Raw genomic sequence first — 20,737 nt, 5'->3', positions numbered from 1 at the left:
CAGCCAAGATTACTCTACCCAGCAAGGATCTCATTCAGATGTGATGGAGAAATTAAAACCTTTACAGACAAGCAAAAGCTGAGAGAGTTCAGCACCACCAAACCAGCTTTACAACAAATGCTAAAGGAACTTCTCTAGGCAAGAAACACAAGAGAAGGAAAACACCTACAATAACAAACCCAAAACATTTAAGAAAATGGGAATAGGAACATACATATCGATAATTACCTTGAATGTAAATGGATTAAATGCTCCCACCAAAAGACACAGACTGGCTGAATGGATACAAAAACAAGACCCATATATATGCTGTCTACAAGAGACCCACTTCAGACCTAGAGACACATACAGACTAAAAGTGAGGGGATGGAAAAAGATATTCCATGCAAATGGAAATCAAAAGAAAGCTGGAGTAGCAATTCTCATATCAGAAAAAATAGACTTTAAAATAAAGAATATTACAAGAGACAAAGAAGGACACTATATAATGATCAAGGGATCGATCCAAGAGGAAGGTGTAACAATTGTAAATATTTATGCACCCAACATAGGAGCACATCAATACATAATGCAAATACTAACAGCCATAAAAGGGGAAATCGACAGCAACACAATCATAGTAGGGGACTTTAACACCCCACTTTCACCAATGGACAGATCATCCAAAATGAAAATAAATAAGGAAACACAAGCTTTAAATGATACATTAAACAAGATGGACTTAATTGATATTTATAGGACATTCCACCCAAAAACAACAGAATACACATTTTTCTCAAGTGCTCATGGAACATTCTCCAGGATAGATCATATCTAGGGTCACAAAGCAAGCCTTGGTAAATTTAAGCAAATTGAAATCATATCAAGTATCTTTTCCAACCACAATGTTATGAGACTAGATATCAATTACAGGAAAAGATCTGTAAAAAAAACAAACACATGGAGGCTACACAATACACCACTTAATAACAAAGTGATCACTGAAGAAATCAAAGGGGAAATCAAAAAATACCTAGAAGCAAATGACAATGGAGATACGATGACCCAAAACCTATGGGATGCAGCAAAAGCAGTGCTAAGAGGGAAGTTTATAGCAATACAAGCCTACCTCAAGAAACAGGAAACATCTCGAATAAGCAACCTAACCTTGCACCTAAAGCAATTAGAGAAAGAAGAACAAAAAAACCCCAAAGCTAGCAGAAGGAAAGAAATCATAAAGATCAGGTCAGAAATAAATGAAAAAGAAATGAAGGAAACAATAGCAAAAATCAATGAAACTAAAAGCTGGTTCTTTGAGAAGATAAACAAAATTGATAAACCATTAGCCAGACTCATCAAGAGAAAAAGGGAGAAGACTCAAATCAATAGAATTAGAAATGAAAAATGAGAAGTAACCACTGACACTGCAGAAATACAAAAGATCACGAGAGATTACTACAAGCAACTCTATGCCAATAAAATGGACAACCTGGAAGAAATGGACAGATTCTTAGAAATGCACAAACTGCCAAGACCAAACCAGGAAGAAATAGAAAATATGAACAGACCAATCACAAGCACTGAAATTGAAACTGTGATTAAAAACCTTCCAACAAACAAAAGCCCAGGACCAGATGGCTTTACAGGTGAATTCTATCAAACATTTAGAGAAGAGTTAACACCGATCCTTCTCAAACTCTTCCAAAATATTGCAGAGGGAGGACCACTCCCAAACTCATTCTACGAGGCCACCATCACCCTGATACCAAAACCAGAAAAAGATGTCACAAAGAAAGAAAACTACAGGCCAATATCACTGATGAACATAGATGCAAAAATCCTCAACAAAATACTAGCAAACAGAATCCAACAGCACATTAAAAGGATCATACACCATGATCAAGTGGGGTTTATCCCAGGAATGCAAGGATTCTTCAATATATGCAAATCAATCAATGTGATACACCATATTAACACATTGAAGGAGAAAAACCATATGATCAACTCAATAGATGCAGAGAAAGCTTTCGACAAAATTCAACACCCATTTATGATAAAAGCCCTGCAGAAAGTAGGCATAGAGGGAACTTTCCTCAACATAATAAAGGCCATATATGACAAACCCACAGTCAACATTGTCCTCAATGGTGAAAAACTGAAACCATTTCCACTAAGATCAGGAACAAGACAAGGTTGCCCATACTCACCACTACTATTCAACATAGTTTTGGAAGTGTTAGCCACAGCAATCAGAGAAGACAAAGAAATAAAAGGAATCCAAATCAGAAAAGAAGAATTAAAGCTGTCACTGTTTGCAGATGACATGATACTATACATAGAGAATCCTAAAGATGCTACCAGAAAACTCCTAGAGCTAATCAATGAATTTGGTAAAGTAGCAGGATACAAAATTAATGCACAGAAATCTCTTGCATTTCTATACACTAACGACGAAAAATCTGAAAGTGAAATTAAGAAAACACTCCCGTTTACCATTGCAACAAAAAGAATAAAATATCTAGGAATAAACCTACCTAAGGAGACAAAAGACCTGTATGCAGAAAATTATAAGACACTGATGAAAGAAATTAAAGATGATACAAATAGATGGAGAGATATACCATGTTCCTGGATTGGAAGAATCAACATTGTGAAAATGACTCTACTACCCAAAGCAATCTACAGATTCAATGCAATCCCTATCAAACTACCACTGGCATTTTTCACAGAACTAGAACAAAAAATTTCACAATTTGTATGGAAACACAAAAGACCCCGAATAGCCAAAGCAATCTTGAGAACGAAAAATGGAGCTGGAGGAATCAGGCTCCCTGACTTCAGACTATATTACAAAGCTACAGTAATCAAGACAGTTTGGTACTGGCACAAAAACAGAAATATAGATCAATGGAACAGGATAGAAAGCCCAGAGATAAACCCACGCACATATGGTCACCTTATCTTTGATAACGGAGACAAGCATATACAGTGGAGAAAAGACAGCCTCTTCAATAAGTGGTGCTGGGAAAATTGGACAGTTACATGTAAAATATGAAATTAGAACACTCCCTGACACCATGCACAAAAATAAACTCCAAATAGATTAAAGACCTAAGTGTAAGGCCAGACACTATCAAACTCTTAGAGGAAAACATAGGCAGAACACTCTATGACATACATCACAGCAAGATCCTTTTTGACCCAGCTCCTAGAGAAATGGAGATAAAAATAAAATAAAGGGGACCTAATGAAACTTAAAAGCTTTTGCACAGCAAAGGAAACCATAAACAAGACCAAAAGACAACCATCAGAACGGGAGAAAATCTTTGCAAATGAAGCAACTGACAAAGGATTCATCTCCAAGATTTACAAGCAGCTCATGCAGCTCAATAAAAAAAAAAGGAACAACCCAATCCAAAAATGGGCAGAAGACCTAAATAGACATTTCTCCAAAGAAGATATACAGATTGCCAACAGACACATGAAAGAATGCTCAACATCATTAATCATTAGAGAAATGCAAATCAAAACTACAATGAGATATCATCTCACACCAGTCAGAATGGCCATCATTAAAAAATCTAGAAACAATAAATGCTGGAGAGGGTGTGGAGGAAAGGGAACACTCTTGCACTGTTGGTGGGAATGTAAATTGATACAGCCACTATGGAGAACAGTATGGAGGTTCCTTAAAAAACTACAAATAGAACTACCATACGACCCAGCAATCCCACTACTGGGCATATACCCTGAGAAAACCATAGTTCAAAAAGAGTCATGTACCAAAATGTTCATTGCAGCTCTATTTACAATAGCCAGGACATGGAAGCAACTAAATGTCCATCGACAGATGAATGGATAAAGAAGATGTGGCACATATATACAATGGAATATTACTCAGCCATAAAAAGAAATGAAATGGAGGTATTTGTAATGATGTGGATGGAGTTAGAGTCTCTCATACAGAGTGAAGTAAGTTAGAAAGAGAAAAAAAAATACAGTATGCTAACACATATATACGGAATATAAGGGGAAAAAAAAGGCCATGAAGAACCTAGTGGCAAGATGGGAATAAAGACACAGACCTACTAGAGAATGTACTTGAGGTTATGGGGAAGGTGTGGGGTGAGATGTGACAGGGTGAGAGAGTGTCATGGACATATATACACTACCAAATGTAAAATAGATAGCTAGTGGGAAGCAGCCGCATAGCACAGGAAGATCAGCTCGGTGCTCTGCGACCACCTAGAGGGGTGGGATGGGGAGGGTGGGAGGGAGGGAGAAGCAAGAGGGAAGAGCTATGGGAACATATTGTATATGTATAACTGATTCACTTTGTTATAAAGCAGAAGCTAACACACCATTGTAAGGCAATTATACTTCAATAAAGATGTTTTTAAAAAATCATTATGTACAGGACAAGCTGTATCACTAAAATTTTAAGTGTGAACTGGCATTATGTGGTGTCATGATATACACCACATAACGTGTGAATGTGGTATTAGTGATACACAGAATGATTTAAGGTAAAATTGGTGAACTGCCAGGGCCTGGTACCATGACTAGTGCATAGAGGGTACTAAACAAATGTCAAAGGACTGAGCCCCTTCCACAGTGAGGCAGACAGATGGGCTAGATGCTGTGTCACCCTTACCCATCTAGGTCTTTGTTGGGCACTGGGATGGCATTGAGACCTGGGGGCTGCATCAGACTGAACAGGAGAAGGTGGGATGATGAGGGCGAGGTGTTCCCACAACCCCAGAAAGAAATGGTTGTAGTGACCGTGAGAGGCCAACCAGAATTCTCTGATAGCGTTTAAAATCACAGCCTTTGCAGTAAGAGGTGACGGGACTCATGGCAGTGGGACTCTTGACGACAAGTCATTAAGCCTCCCAGAGCTTCAGTGTTAGCATGTGTGAAGTGGGCGAACCAGCGCTCAACTCCAGTGTTGCTTAAGAACAACATGAAACGATGGGTGTAGAGTGCTGACTGCCCATGCCCAGACTATTGTAGGTGTTTAGAGGCAGTGATGATGGTGATACTAATATTTCAAGGAGGCCACCTCTTTGTTGTGTTTCTGTGGTAAAATAATGGCCCCCAAAGACGTCCATGTCTTAATCCCTGAACCCTGTGAATATGTCACTTCACACGTCAAAAGGGCTTTTACAGATTGGTTAAATTAAGGATCTTGAGGTGGGAAGATTATCCTGGATTACCCTCGTGGGCCCATTGTAATCAAAGGCTTCTTATAAAAGGGAGGCAGAGAGAGATTGGAAGATGTGATGTTTTGAAGAACGAAGAAGGGGCCATGAGCCAACGAATGCCAGTGGCCTCTAGAAACTTGAGAAGGCAAGGAGATGGAGTCTCCTCTAGACCTCCAGAGGAAACCATCCTTGCTGACACCTTGATTTTAGCCCAGTGAGAAACAAGTCAGACTTTGGACCTCCAGAATTGGAAGAGAACAAATGTGTGCTGTTTTAGGCCACTAAGTCTGTGGTAATTTGTTACAGTAGCCATAGGAAACTCACGCAGTCTTTAAGGTAAAGTCAGTGTGATTAGCAAGGATTTCAATTCCTGAATCCTTGGTCACCACCATTAACGGGTTCCCAGGGCAAATACATAGAAAGGACATTCCAAACAAGTGGATGAAGTTTTCTACTAATTATAGCCATGACCCCACACCTCTGAGTGGGAACTCTAGCTTTGGAAATCTTGCCCAGGCCCTCAGTGGTCCTCAAGGTACTGAGGAATCTTGAAAATGACATTTAAGGCAATCTGTGAAACATTAGTGTTTCAAAAGCTCTGTTTTGCTTACAGCTTTAACTCTGAATTTTCACTTGCTGAGAACTGGGTCATTTAAATTAAGATACTTGAGAGAGAAATGATTTTTTTTTTAACCACATTCTCTGGAAGTTATAGTTTAAGTTAATATATTGCTTCATCTTTACTCTGAATAGTATTCCAGGTACAATGTTTTGGTGGAATCTAGAGTACTGTTTAATGTAACTCAGTCCTTGGTGATAGGAAAATTTATTTGGATGTATTTCATAGAATGAATCTGAGGCAGGAGATAGATGGGCTCCAAGCTAGACATTTACAACAAGCTTCCTGTTTGAATTTCCTCAGGAAGGAGGCAGGTGGGCTCTAGGCTAGATATTTACAATCAGCCTCCTGTTTGCACTGTGAGATGCAAATAAGAACAGGAACGGGGTAAATAGTTGGACTTTGTTTCCTGTGGACTCTTAAAGATAGCAGTTGCAGCGGGGACAGAGGAGCTAAACCCTGTTTGAGTAATAGATCAAGAAGTCACATATTTCCCATCCTTGGGGCAAGGGAGACACTGCACATGCCCAGAAAGGCTCCTCGGAGCCTTTGAAAGGAGGGGGCACCACCCCATAGTAAGTGTGGACATACACCCTCAGGACTCTGTTGTGTGTTCCATCTTAGTAAAAAGTTGTGCAGGCATATTGGGGAGACTCCTAGGGTCAATCATGTTTGAAAAAAGAAACAAGAAAATTGGCTAAAGGTAAACAAAGACCCAAAAGAACTATCCTACATAATAAGTGATTTAAATCACCTCTTTACTGTGCTCCTCCTCATCAGAGGGGATGCCCATACCCTTTCTCTCCAGATGTGTATTTCTGCCTTGTGTCAGTCAATAATCAACTGCTTTTCTCTGTTCTCCCACTTGTGATTGTCTCTAATAAAAATCTTTGTACCTTTTTTTATCTTTTTTGTCTCCTTGAGAAATTCACTTTTCAATGGGGGCACAGCCAGGGGAATTTTGCTTCTAGCCCCTGGTGGACTAATGGCTAGCATTCCTGGTTTTCATCCAGGCCACCCGGGTTCAATTCCTGGGCAGGGAACTAAGATCTCACTTCACGCCAGCATTCACTGCTGTCTCTCTAAGATCAAATCCTGGATGCTTTTCACAGAAAATATTACACATGAGTAGGAGTCTGTTGATTTCCATATACATAATTTCTTACTCATCTTGTTAATATCCTAAATACCTATCATAAAGCCTTTTATATTTTATTAACTTTTTGATATGTTCTAGAAGTCATGTGCCAAAAATAAACTTTTGAACAAAAATTTTTAGGAAATGTAACTGAATAACACATGTTTAATATGAAGAAATCTAACACCCGTACTAGCTTGGTCACTTAGTTTTTTCTTAATAGTCTTTAGACTATCTTTTTTTGATTGTATTTTGCCTGCTCTCAAAGATAGTTGACTATATTTATGTAAGCCTATATCTGAGCTCTCTGTTCTGTTTGATCTATTTGTCTATTCTTTTATTAATGCCTCACTGTCCTGATTACTGTAGCTTTATATTAAGTCTTGATTCAGATAGTGTCAGTCCTCCAACTATATTTTTCTCTTTCAGTGTTGTGTTGGCTATTCTGGGTCTTTTACTTCTCAATATAAATTTTATAAACTTTATCAGTTTGTTTATATTCACAATATAACTTGCTGGAATTTTGGCTGAGGTTCCTTTGAACTTACAGATGAAATAGACTGACACCTTGACAATATTGAGTCTTCCTTTCCATTGTATTACATTTGCTCCTTTGTCAAAAATCAGTGACTAATAGCCCTTTGATTTTTGTATCAGAATTTTGTAAATACTCTTACATAGATTTTGTAATATTCTGTTAGATTTATTCCTAGTAAATTTAACTAGGTTAAATTAGTGCTAATATAAATAGTACTGTGGTGTTTTTTTTGAGGGGTTATAGTTGATTTACAATGTTGTGTCAGCTTCAGATGTACAGTAAAGTGAATCAGTTATACATATACATATATCCACACTTTTTTAGATTCTTTTCCATATAGGTCATTACAGAGTAATGAGTAGAGTTCCCTGTGCTATACAGTAGGTCCTTGTAAGTTATCTATTTTATATATAGTAGTGTATCCCAGTCTCCCAATTTATCTCTCCTCCCCTTTTCTGCTTGGCAATCATAAGATTGTTTGCTACATCAGTGACTTTGTTTCCATTTTGTAAGTACAAAAAATTGTACAAGTATTGTGTTTTTAATTTTCCAAATTTTACTTGTTCAGTGTTGGTATATAGGAAAACTATTTACCTTTGTATATTAACCTTGTATCCTGCAATCTTGCTATAATTCCAGAAGTTTTTGGTAAGTTTTTAAGAATTTCAACATAGTCATGTAACCTGTAAACAATTTTTTTTATATTGCAATCTGTGTTCCTTCTATTTATTTACTTTTCTTGTCTTGTTGCATCAGCAAAGACTTCCAGTGTGATGTTGAAAAAGAGTCATGAGAAGGGATATTCTTGTCCTGTTCCTGACCTTACTGAGAAAATCTCTAGTCTCTCACCACTAAGTATGATGTTAGTTATAGGGTTGTTGTAGATAATCTTCTTAAGCTGAGAAAGTTTCATTCTCTTCCTAGTATACTAAAAGTTGTTTTTTGGAAAAGTGTATTGGATTTTTTAAAGTGCCTTTTCTGCATCTTTTGATATGACCATGTGACTTTTTAACTTGTCAATGTAATGGATTACATTAATTTATTTTCAAATATTGAACCAGCCTTGCATACCTGGGTTAAAACACACCTGGTTGTTGTGTCACATATATATATATATATATATATATATATATATATATATATATATATATACACATTTACATTGTTAAATTTTATTTGCTAATATTCTGTTGAGGATTTTTGTGTATTTAGTTATAAAATATATTGGTATACAGTTTACTTTTTTGGTAATGTCTTGTCTGGTTTTATAATAGGGGCAATACTTGCCTTACATAATGAGTTAGGAAGTAATTCCTCTGCTTCTATCCACTGAAAGAGATTGTACCCACTTGGGTACAGTGAACTCATTTGGGTCTGGTGTTTTCTGTTTGGAAAAGTTATTAATTATTAATTCAATTTCTTTAATAGATATAGGCCTATTCAGATTGCCTATTTGTTCTTATGTGTGGTTTAGCAGATTGTGTCTTTCAAAGAATTGGTCCATTTCACCTACGTTACCAAATTTGAGGGCATAAAGTTTTTCATAATATTCATTTATAATGGTTTTAATAACTACAGAATCTGAAGCGATGTCCTCTTTCATTTGTTATATTAGTAAGTTGGTCTTCTCTTTTTTCTTAACTAGTCAACCTAGAGACTTGTTGATTTTATTGATCTTTCCAAGTTTTTAATTTCTGTTCCAGTTTTTATTATTTCTTTCTTGTCATCATTGTTTACTTTGAATTTAATTTGCTCTTTTTTTTTTCTATTTTCCTAACGTGGAAACTTAGATGGTTGATTTTAGATCTTCTTTTCTAATGCATGCACTCAATCCTATAAATTTCCCTCTAAACACAGCTTTTACCACATTCCATGAATTTTGGTTTCTTGACTTCTGATATTGATATCTAGTTTCACAGACATGTTTGCTTGATATATTTGGGGGTTCTGTTGTTTGGGGCACTTTTTTATAATTATTATATATTTGGATAAATTTATTATTTTATTAGTATAAAATATTCTTCTTTGTCTCTTGTAACAGTTTTTAACATGAAGCTTATGCTTTCTAATATTATAGTGTTCCAGCTTTCTTTTTGTTGACATACTCACATAATATTTATTCCATTCATTTACTTTCAACTTGTATCTTTTAGACAGAAATATACCTCCTGTAGGCAGCATATGAATCATATTTTATATTTATTCTGCCACTCAGTACCTTTTGATTGAAGATATTAATCCATTTATATTTAAGATGTTACTGATACAGAAGAACTTACTTTTGCCATTTTGCTATTTTGTTGGTATGTCTTATACGGTTCTTGGCACCTCATTTCCTCCCTTACTGCCTTTTTGGGAGTTTGGTTGATTATTTGTAGGAATATGTTTTGATTTCCTTTTGATTCCCTTTGGTTTTTTTTTTTAGATTTGATGGAAGTATGGTTAACATGGGGATTACATTTAATATTTATAACAGTATAGTTTAAATTGACCCCAACTTATCTTTAATAGTGTACAAAAATCTGTTTCTATATAACTCTGTACCTCCCCTTTATGTTGTTCTTGTCACAAATTCTATATTTATTTATTGTTTATTCAATAACATGATTTGTTGGGGTTTTTCTTAATTTAAAAATGTTGTAGGAAGTGAAAAGTGGAATTACAAACTGAAAGTACAGTAATATTGGCTTTTATTTTTACACGTGCAGTTATTTTGGGAGATGTTATTTTTTCAAAAGGTTTCAATTTACTGACTATAGTTCCATAATTTCAACTGAAGAACTTCCTTTGACATTTTCAAGTGGTATATCTAGTTGTAACAAACTCCCTCCAATTTTTTTATGACAATGTCTTAAATTCTCCCTAGTTTTTGGAGGACAAAAATTTTGTTATATAAAGCCCTTCATTGCCATATTTTCTTTCAGTACTTCTAATGTCATCATGTTACCTTCTGGCCTCCTTTGTTTCTGATGAGAAATCAGCAGTTAATCTTATTGAGAATCCCTTATTCTTGGTGAGTCACTTATCTCTTACTGCTCTTAAGATTCTCTTTTTGTGTTTCCATAATTTTATTATAATTTGATCTCTCCAATTTGATCCTTTTTGTTTACCTGACTTGAAAACTTGGATGTATATATTCATGCCTTTCATAAAATTTGGAAGTGTTTTGGCCATTATTTTTAAAAATATTCTTTCTATTCTTCTTTCTCTCTCTTCTATGACTCCAATGAAGCAAATTCTAATTTGCTTAACTAACTGATGCCTATATATCTCTTAGGCTCTGTGACCTTTTCTTCATTTCTCTTCTGTGCTCCTCAGACTGAACAATTTTACTTGGCCTATTTTCAAGTTTGTTGATTCTCTCTTCTGCCCACTAAATCCACTACTGAACCCATCTAATGTTGTTTCTGTTTTCACATAGTTATTGTATTTTTACACCTACATTATTATTGATTTGCCTTTTATAATTTCTATTTTTATTGGTACTCTCATTTTTATACATTATTTTTCTCAATTTCTTTAGGTTTTTTTTTTCATGTTTTTCTTTAGCTACTTGAATATATTTAGGACAGTTATTTCAAAGTCTCTGTAAGTTAAAAGCTGGTTACCTCTAGGACACCTTCTGTCTATTTTGTTCCTTTGAATAGTTCACATGTTCCTGTTTCTTTGTCTGCTTTGTAATTTTGTGTTAAAAATTAGACATTCAGGTAATATAATCTGAAAATCAAATTCTCAGCCTTCACCAGAGTTTGCTGTTCTTCCAATTGTTGAAGTCTGCAGTATCCTATTTTTCCCAGTGATTTTTTAGAGAATGATTCCTTGTTGTGTGTGGTTAATGAAGTCTCTGTTTTTAGGTTGTGTTCATTTCTGTTTCGACTGAGATTTTCTTAAAAATCAGAATTTCTTAAAACTCACCCAAAGCCCAAAATTTCTCCCAATGTTTGCTGATTGGCTTTGTGATGGGAGCCTTCTTCAACACTTACTCAGTGAGCTTATGGATAAACTCAAGATGAAAACTTAAGTGTTTTTAAGGTCTTATTCTGGATACAAAGTCTTACTCTAGCTTTCTAAATTTCTATATATACACAGGTGTTTTGAAAGCTCTAATTGTAAAACACCTTACTCTCTGTCCTTTCCTCTTTGACCTTACATGGGTCATTGCATCTTCCAACCATAATTTTTTGCCTTAACCATCTGTGGGTTATTTATCCACCTTCACATATTTTGAAATGGCTGACACTTTTCTGCCCTGAGTTCTGAGCTAGGCAAACAAATGAATGACATGTGTTGGTCCTTTCTATAATTCAGAGACAGGTAAAATAAAACAAGTACATAACCTGTGAATAATATTGGCTCTGCTCCCTTCGGAATCAGGGACCAGCATTCCACAGTACTAACATGGATTAATGTCTCCAAGTCTACCCCTAAGCCACTGAAGAAAGATGCAAGTGCAAACACAAAATTGCAAAGTTTTGTGAATATTAAAACTGCTTTTTGGAACTTCCCTCTTGGCTCAGTGGTAAAGAATTTGCCTTCCAATGCACAGGATGCAGGTTCAATCTCTAGTCAGGGAACTACGATCTCACATGCTGTGAGGCAACTGAACCCACATGCCATAACTACTGAGATTGCAGGACTCAATTAGAGAGTCCATGTGCTGCAACGTACAGAGCCCATGTGCTCTGGAGCCTGAGCACCACAACTAGAGAGAGAGAGAAAAAAAATAAAACCCACACACCACAGCTAGATAGGGAAGCCCACTCGCCACAACTAGAGAGAAACTCACATGCCACAATGAAGAGCCTGCATGCCTCAACTAAGACCCAATGCAGCCAAAACATAAAATAAATAAACTTATTCAAGGTTAAATAGTGGAAGTACACATGGACTCCAAGTTTGTAATGGTTATCACAACTTCAGTGTGAATCATACCCATGTTGTACACTCTCATACAATTAGATATTTTCCTGTTCTTTATTCATGCATTTATCCTCTCAGTTCACTGTTTTTCCACTTCCTAATAATAGAATTGGACATATGACATATTTGACATATTACATTTACTTGAAACCCATTTAAATGCTTAGAGAGAAATGATACAGCAACAAGTTCTATATTTGAAATACCAAATGAAGTTTAGAATTTGTACTACACAAGGTAGCCCCCACCACAAAGAATAATCTAGGTCCAAATGTCAATAGTGACAAGATGCTGTGTACTAGGGCAATTTAAAGTCTATGCTATATTTAGCGTAATCATAGCAACAACAGACCTCAAACCCAGTCAAAATCCTGAAGAGATTAACACAAACTCCTGACACTAAAAGCTTAGCATAAAGAAAGTGTATCTATTTCCAAGCATAAACCTATTTACCTTGGTCTCTTTCTGCCCTACAACAAATGCCCAATTTTCAACAGCAACAAAAACACAAAGCATATAAAAAGACAAAAAAAAGCAAAATGCAATCCCAAAAGACAAAGTAATCCACAGAATCAGATTCAGATATGACGCAAACATTGGAACTACCCGATAGGGAATTTAAAATAACTAGAATAATTAATAATTAATTAAAAGTTCTAGTGGACAACATACACAATAAGATAGATAATTTCAGCAGACAGATGGAAACCATACAAAAGAATCAAGGGAAAATGCTAGAAATGAAAAACACTGTAAGAGATAAAGAATTCTTTTGACAGGATCATTAGCAGAATGGTCACAATAGAAGAAAGAATCACTGAACTTAACTACATGTCATAGGATTATCCAAACTGAAATTCAAACAGACAAAAAGAGTGAAAAAGAAAACAGAACATCCAAAAGCTGTAGGACAACGTGAAAGTACTAACATGTACACATTTATAAATTCACAAAGAAAAGAGAATGAGAAAGTGTCAAGAGAAATATTTGAAATTCAATGTTGGAAGATATTCTGGGGATACAAAAGTGGGGTATTTAATCTAAAATGAGGCATTAGATATCATGACAGCTTTCCTGGGAAAACAGTCACTTGAAATCTGAGCAGAAGGGAACTGGGCAAAGTATGTCAAAGTATGGGTATACGTTTTGGAGTTCCTAGAAGAGGGGACATCATAAGTTAATGCCTGAAGAAAATACAGAATATAATTCCTTGGCAAAACCAAAATATTCAAATATGAACAAATCATATTCTGTAAGGTAGAAATATTGAAAAAAATAAGGCTAGAATTCACCAGAATGGGTTACAACAGGATTGTCAAACTTTATTCAGGGACAAATAGTAAATATTTTAGACTGTGAGAGTCATATGACCCCTGTTACAACTACTCAGCTCTGCTTTGTAGCAGGAAAGGAACTAAAGACCATACAGAAATGAGTGTGGCTACAGCTGTGTTTTAATGAAATTTTATTTACAAAAAAGGTGGAACACTGAATTTGGCCTATAGACCATAGTTTGCAGACCTGACTTAGAAAATCATGATGAACATCCAGCCTTCAGGGTCTCAGAGATAAATATGTCATATGCCCTTATCTGACTTTAAAAAATGTTATAACGATTAATATCAAATATATACAAAAGTATAAAGAATATTAAAATAAACTTCTAGGTACTCTTCATTCAACTTAACAATTTTTAATGTATGACCAATCTTGTTTTTGTAAGAGCCCACTCATTTTCCCTTACCTGTGTTATTTTGAAGGAAATAGTAGATGACATTTGTAAATATTATCAAGATCCAAATAAGTTCATGTATTATAATTAATGATTCTTTTAACTGTATTCTGATCTACATATTTCCTTTCCATATCATTTTTCTCCTTGCAATTTATCTGTTAAAAAAATCTACTTAAGAAATTTGAAATAGTTTTTTGAGGTCCCACATGTGTTTTGAGCCATAATTAGAAATTTTTTTGTAACTAATCCTCCAGCTCTGCCACCTGCAGTTTTCCCAAATGTAAAAAGCCAAATCATAGCATGGGACTGAAGAGAAAATATGAAAACCACCAAAATTTCTTTGATCATTGTGAAGTCAGGAATGAAAGTGGATCAGTTTGAACTACTGGGGGAATCTCCTGGAAAGTAGAACTTTATTTTGAGTGCAAAAGAGCCTGATGCAGGAAACTCAGGCAACATCACCCATCCTAATTGCCAAAAATGGTATTTGTTCCAATAAGATTCTTGAAGTCCCAGGACGAGAGCCAACTATGTTGACCAAAAAACATTATTCTTGTTAACAATTTCTAACACTGATGGGCTTGTCCTTTTGCAATCTGAGGACATCCCTAGAGCTGCTTCTCCCTTAAGAGTGTTTTGTTCTAGTATCATTCTGTGCACAACCGCACAATAAGCTCATCCTCTTCCTTACATTAAAAATATCCAAATGAATGCAGTTTATTAAAAATTCCCAATAGAGGGAAAATTATATAACTTGATCCCATATGAAAAATTATAACCCTATATGTTCCAGATAAAGCTGAAGTTAAGATCTGAGACTCTGAGGTCTGAAAAATTCTTGCTGGATTTCTGAAACCTTTAACATGGATACTGCAAAATACGTAATTTTCTATCCTAAGGACCTTTGGATAGTGTAAGAGAATTTAAAGGAAATTGAGCTCATTTTCCAGAAAAATGGTAGTAAATAAGACTTGCATTTTTTTTTTTTTAACATCTTTATTGGAGTATAATTGCTTTACAATGGTGTGTTAGTTTCTGCTTTATAACAAAGTGAATCAGTTATACATATACATATGTTCCCATATCTCTTCCCTCTTCCATCTCCCTCCTTCTCACCCTCCCTATCCCACCCCTCTAGGTGGTCACAAACCACCGAGCTTATTTCCCTGTGCTGTGCGGCTAATTCCCACTAGCTATCTATTTTACATTTGGTAGTGTATATATGTCCATGCCACTCTCTAACTTTGTCCCAGCTTACCCTTCCCCCTCCCCATATCCTCAAGTCCATTCTCTAGTAGGTCTGTGTCTTTATTCCCATCTTGCCACTAGGTTCTTCATGACCTTTTTTTTTTCTTTCCTTAGATTCCATATATATGTGTTAGCATACTGTATTTGTTTTTCTCTTTCTGACTTACTTCACTCTGTAGACAGATTCTAATTCCATCCACCTCATTACAAATAACTCAATTTCATTTCTTTTTATGGCTGAGTAATATTCCATTGTATATATGTGCCACATCTTCTTTATCCATTCATCCGGTGATGGACACTTAGGTTGCTTCCATGTCCTGGCTATTGTAAATAGAGCTGCAATGAACATTTTGGTACATGACTCTTTTTGAATTATGGTTTTCTCAGGGTATATGCCCAGTAGTGGGATTGCTGGGTCGTATGGTAGTTCTATTTGTAGTTTTTTAAGGAATCTCCATACTGTTCTCCATAGTGACTGTATCAACTTACATTCCCACCAACAGTGCAAGAGGGTTCCCTCTTCTCCACACCCTCTCCAGCATTTATTGTTTCTAGATTTTTTGATGATGGCCATTCTGACTGGTGTGAGATGATATCTCCTTGTAGTTTTGATTTACGTTTCTCTAATGATTAATGATCTTGAGCATTCTTTCATGTGTCTGTTGGCAATCTGTATATCTTCTTTGGAGAAATGTCTATATAGCTCTTCTGCCCATTTTTGGATTGGGTTGTTTGTTTTTTTGATATTGAGCTGCATGAGCTGCTTGTAAATCTTGGAGATTAATCCTTTGTCAGTTGCTTCATTTGCAAATATTTTCTCCCATTCTGTAGGTTGTCTTTTGGTCTTGTTTATGGCTTCCTTTGCTGTGCAAAAGGTTTTAAGTTTCATTAGGTCCCATTTGTTTATTTTTGTTTTTATTTCCATTTTTCTAGGAGCTGGATCAAAAAGAATCTTGCTGTGATTTATGTCATAGAGTGTTCTGCCTATGTTTTCCTCTAAGAGTTTGATATTGTCTGGCCTTACATTTAGGTCTTTAATCCATTTGGAGTTTATTTTTGATATGGTGTAAGGGAGTGTTCTAATCTCATACTTTTACATGTACCTGTCCAGTTTTTGCATCACCACTTACTGAAGAAGCTGTCTTTTCTCCACTGTATATTCTTGCCTCCTTCATCAAACATAAGGTGACCATATGTGCGTGGGTTTATCTCTGGGCTTTCTATCCTGTTCCATTGATCAATATTTCTGTTTTTGTGCCAGTACCATACTGTCTTGATTACTGTAGCTTTGCATTATATTCTGAAGTCAGGGAGCCTGACTCCTCCAGCTCCGTTTTTCTTTCTCAAGTTTCCTTTGACTATTCGGGGTCTTTTGTGTTTCCATACAAATTGTGAAATTTTTTTGTTCTAGTTCTGTGAAAAATGCCACTCGTAGTTTGATAGGGATTGCACTGAATCTGTAGATTGCTTTGGGTAGTAGAGTCATTTTCACAATGTTGATTCATCCAATCCAAGAACATATATGGTATATCTCTCCATCTGTTGGTAGCATCTTAAATTTCTTTCATCAGTGTCTTATGATTTTTTGCATACAGGTCTTTTGTCTCCTTAGGTAGGTTTATTCCTAGATATTTTATTCTTTTTGTTGCAATGGTAAATGGGGGTGTTTTCTTAATTTCACTTTAAGATTTTTCATCATTAGTGTATAAGAATGCAAGAGATTTCTGTGCATTAATTTGGTATCCTGCCACTTTACCAAATTCATTGATTAGCTCTAGTAGTTTTCTGGTAGCATCTTTAGGATTCTCTATGTATAGTATCATGTCATCTGCAAACAGTGACAGTTGTACTTCTTCTTTTCCAATTTGGATTCCTTTTATTTCTTTTTCTTCTCTGATTGCTGTGGCTAAAACTTCCAAAACAATGTTGAATAACAGTGGTGAGAGTGGGCAACCTTGTCTTCTTCCTGATCTTAGTGGAAACGGTTTCAGTTTTTCACCATTGAGGGCAATGTTGGCTGTAGGTTTCTCATATATGGCCTTTATTATGTTGACGAAAGTTCCCTCTATGTCTACTTTCTGCAGGAATTTTACCATAAATGGGTGTTGAATTTTGTCAAAAGCTTTCTCTGCATCTATTGAAATGATCATATGGTTTTTCTCCTTCAATTTGTTAAAATGGTGTATCACATTAATTGATTTGCATATATTGAAGAATCCTTGAATTCCTGGGATAAACCCCACTTGATCATGGTGTATGATCCTTTTAATGTGCTGTTGGATTCTGTTTGCTAGTATTTTGTTGAGGATTTTTGTATCTATGTTCATCAGTGATATTGGCCTGTAGTTTTCTTTCTTTGTGACATCTTTGTCTGGTTTTGGTATCAGGGTGATTGTGGCCTCCTAGAATGAGTTGGGGAGTGTTCCTCCCTCTGCAGTATTTTGGAAGAGTTTGAGAAAGATAGGTGTTAACTCTTCTCTAAACGTTTGATAGAATTCGCCTGTGAAGCCATCTGGTCCTGGGCTTTTGTTTATTGGAAGATTTTTAATCACGGTTTCAATTTCAGTGCTTGTGATTGGTCCGTTCATATTTTCTATTTCTTCCTGATTCAGTCTTGGCAGGTTGTGCATTTCTAAGAATTTGTCCATTTCTTCCAGGTTGTCCATTTTATTGGCATAGAGTTGCTTGTAGTAATCTCTCATGATCCTTTGTATTTCTGCATTGTCAGTTGTAACTTCTGGTTTTTCATTTCTAATTCTATTGATTTGAGTCTTCTCCCTTGTTTTCTTGATGAGTCTGGCTAATGGCTTATCGATTTTGTTTATCTTTTCAAAGAACCAGCTTTTAGTTTTATTGATCTTTGCTATCGTTTCCTTCATTTCTTTTTCATTTATTTCTGATCTGATCTTTAGGATTTCTTTCCTTCTGCTAACTTTGGGGTTTTTTTGTTCTTTCTCTAATTGCTTTAGGTGCAAGGTTAGGTTGTTTATTTGAGTTGTTTCTTGTTTCTTAAGGTAGAACTGTATTGCTATAAACTTCCCTCTTAGAACTGCTTTTGCTGCATCCCATAGGTTTTTGGTTGTTGTGTCTCCATTGTCATTTGTTTCTAGGTATTTTTTGATTTCCCCTTTGATTTCTTCAGTGATCACTTCGTTATTAAGTAGTGTATTGTGTAGCCTCCATGTGTTTGTATTTTTTACAGGTCTTTTCCTGTAATTGATATCTAGTCTCATAGCATTGTGGTCGGAAAAGATACTTGATACGATTTCAATTTTCTTAAATTTACCAAGGCTTGATTTGTGACCCAAGATATGATCTATCCTGGAGAATGTTCCATGAGCATTTGAGAAAAATGTGTATTCTGTTGTTTATGGATGGAATGTCCTATAAATATCAATTAAGTCCATCTTGTTTAATGTATCATTTAACACTTGTGTTTCCTTATTTTCATTTTGGATGGACTGTTCATTGGTGAAAGTGGGTTGTTAAAGTCCCCTACTATGATTGTGTTACTGTCAATTTCCCCTTTTACGGTTGTTAGTATTTGCCTTATGTATTGAGGTGCTCTTATGTTGGGTACATAAATATTTACAACTGTTATATCTTCTTCTTGGATCGATCCCTTGATCATTTTGTAGTGTCCTTCTTTGTCTCTTGTAATAGTCTTTATTTTAAAGTCTATTTTGTCTGATATGAGAATTGCTACTCTAGCTTTCTTTTGATTTCCATTTGCATGGAATATCTTTTTCCATCCCCTCACTTTCAGTCTGTATGTGTCTCTAGGTCTGAAGTGAGTCTCTTGTAGACAGCATATATACAGGTCTTGTTTTTGTATCCATTCAGCCAGTCTGTGTCTTTTGGTGGGAGCATTTAATCCATTTACATTTAAGGTAATTATCGATATGTATGTTCCTATTCCCATTTTCTTAAATGTTTTGGGTTTGTTACTGTAGGTGTTTTCCTTCTCTTGTGTTTCTTGCCTAGAGAAGTTCCTTTAGCATTTGTTGTAAAGCTGGTTTGGTGGTGCTGAGCTCTCTCAGCTTTTGCTTGTCTGTAAAATTTTTAATTTCTCCATCAAATCTGAATGAGATCCTTGTTGGGTACAGTAATCTTGGTTGTAGGTTTTTATCCTTCATCACTTAAAATATGTCCTGCCACTCCCTTCTGGCTTGCAGAGTTTCTGCCGAAAGATCAGCTGTTAACCTTATGCGGATTCCCTTGTGTGTTATTTGTTGTTTTTCCCTTGCTGCTTTTAATATGTTTTCTTTATATTGAATTTTTGATAGTTTAATTAATATGTGTCTTGGCGTGTTTCTCCTTGGATTTATCCTGTATGGGACTCTCTGTGCTTCCAGGACTTGATTAACTATTTCCTTTCCCATATTAGGGAAGTTTTCATCTATAATCTCATCAAATATTTTCTCAGTCCCTTTCTTTTTCTTTTCTTCTTCTGGGACCCCTATAATTCTGATGTTGGTGAATTTAATGTTGTCCCAGAGGTCTCTGAGACTATCCTCAGTTCTTTTCATTCTTTTTTCTTTATTCTGCTCTGCAGTAGTTATTTCCACCACTTTATCTTCCAGGTCACTTATCCTTTCTTCTGCCTCAGTTATTCTGCTATTGATCCCTTCTAGAGTATTTTTAGTTTCATTTATTGTGTTGTTCATCGTTGCTTGTTTCCTCTTTAGTTCTTCTAGGTCCTAGTTAAATGCTTCTTGCATTTTGTCTATTCTATTTCCAAGATTTTGGATCATCTTTACTCTCATTATTCTGAATTCTTTTTCAGGTAGACTGCCTATTTCCTCTTCATTTGTTAGGTCTGGTGTGTTTTTACCTTGCTCCTTCATCTGCTGTGTGTTTTTCTGTCTTCTCATTTTGCTTATCTTACTGTGTTTGGGGTCTCCGTTTTGCAGGCTGCAGGTTCGTAGTTCCTGTTTTATTTGGTATGTGTCTCCAGTCGCTAAGGTTGGTTCAGTGGGTTGTATAGGCTTCCTGGTGGAGGGGACTAGTGCCTGTGTTCTGGTGGATGAAGCTGGATCTTGTCTTTCTGGTGGGCACGTCCACGTCTGATGGTGTGTTTTGGGGTGTCTGTGGCCTTATTATGATTTTAGGCAGCCTCTCTGTTAATGGATGGGGCTGTGTTCCTGTCTTGATAGTTGTTTGGCATAGGGTGTCCAGCGTTGTAGCTTGCTTGTCTTGGTGTTGAGATGGAGATCTCTGGGAGATTTTCGTCGTTTGGTATTACATGGAGCTGGGAGGTCTCTTCTGGACCAGTGTCCTGAAGTTGGCTCTCCCACTTCAGAGGCACAACCCTGATGCCTGGCTGGAGCACCAAGAGCCTTTCATCCACATA

The sequence above is a fragment of the Eschrichtius robustus genome (assembly GCF_028021215.1).
Source record: "Eschrichtius robustus isolate mEscRob2 chromosome Y unlocalized genomic scaffold, mEscRob2.pri SUPER_Y_unloc_1, whole genome shotgun sequence".
Lineage (NCBI taxonomy): Eukaryota > Metazoa > Chordata > Mammalia > Artiodactyla > Eschrichtiidae > Eschrichtius > Eschrichtius robustus.
The sequence above is the reverse complement of the archived record's forward strand: the minus strand, read 5'-3'. Positions refer to the sequence as shown.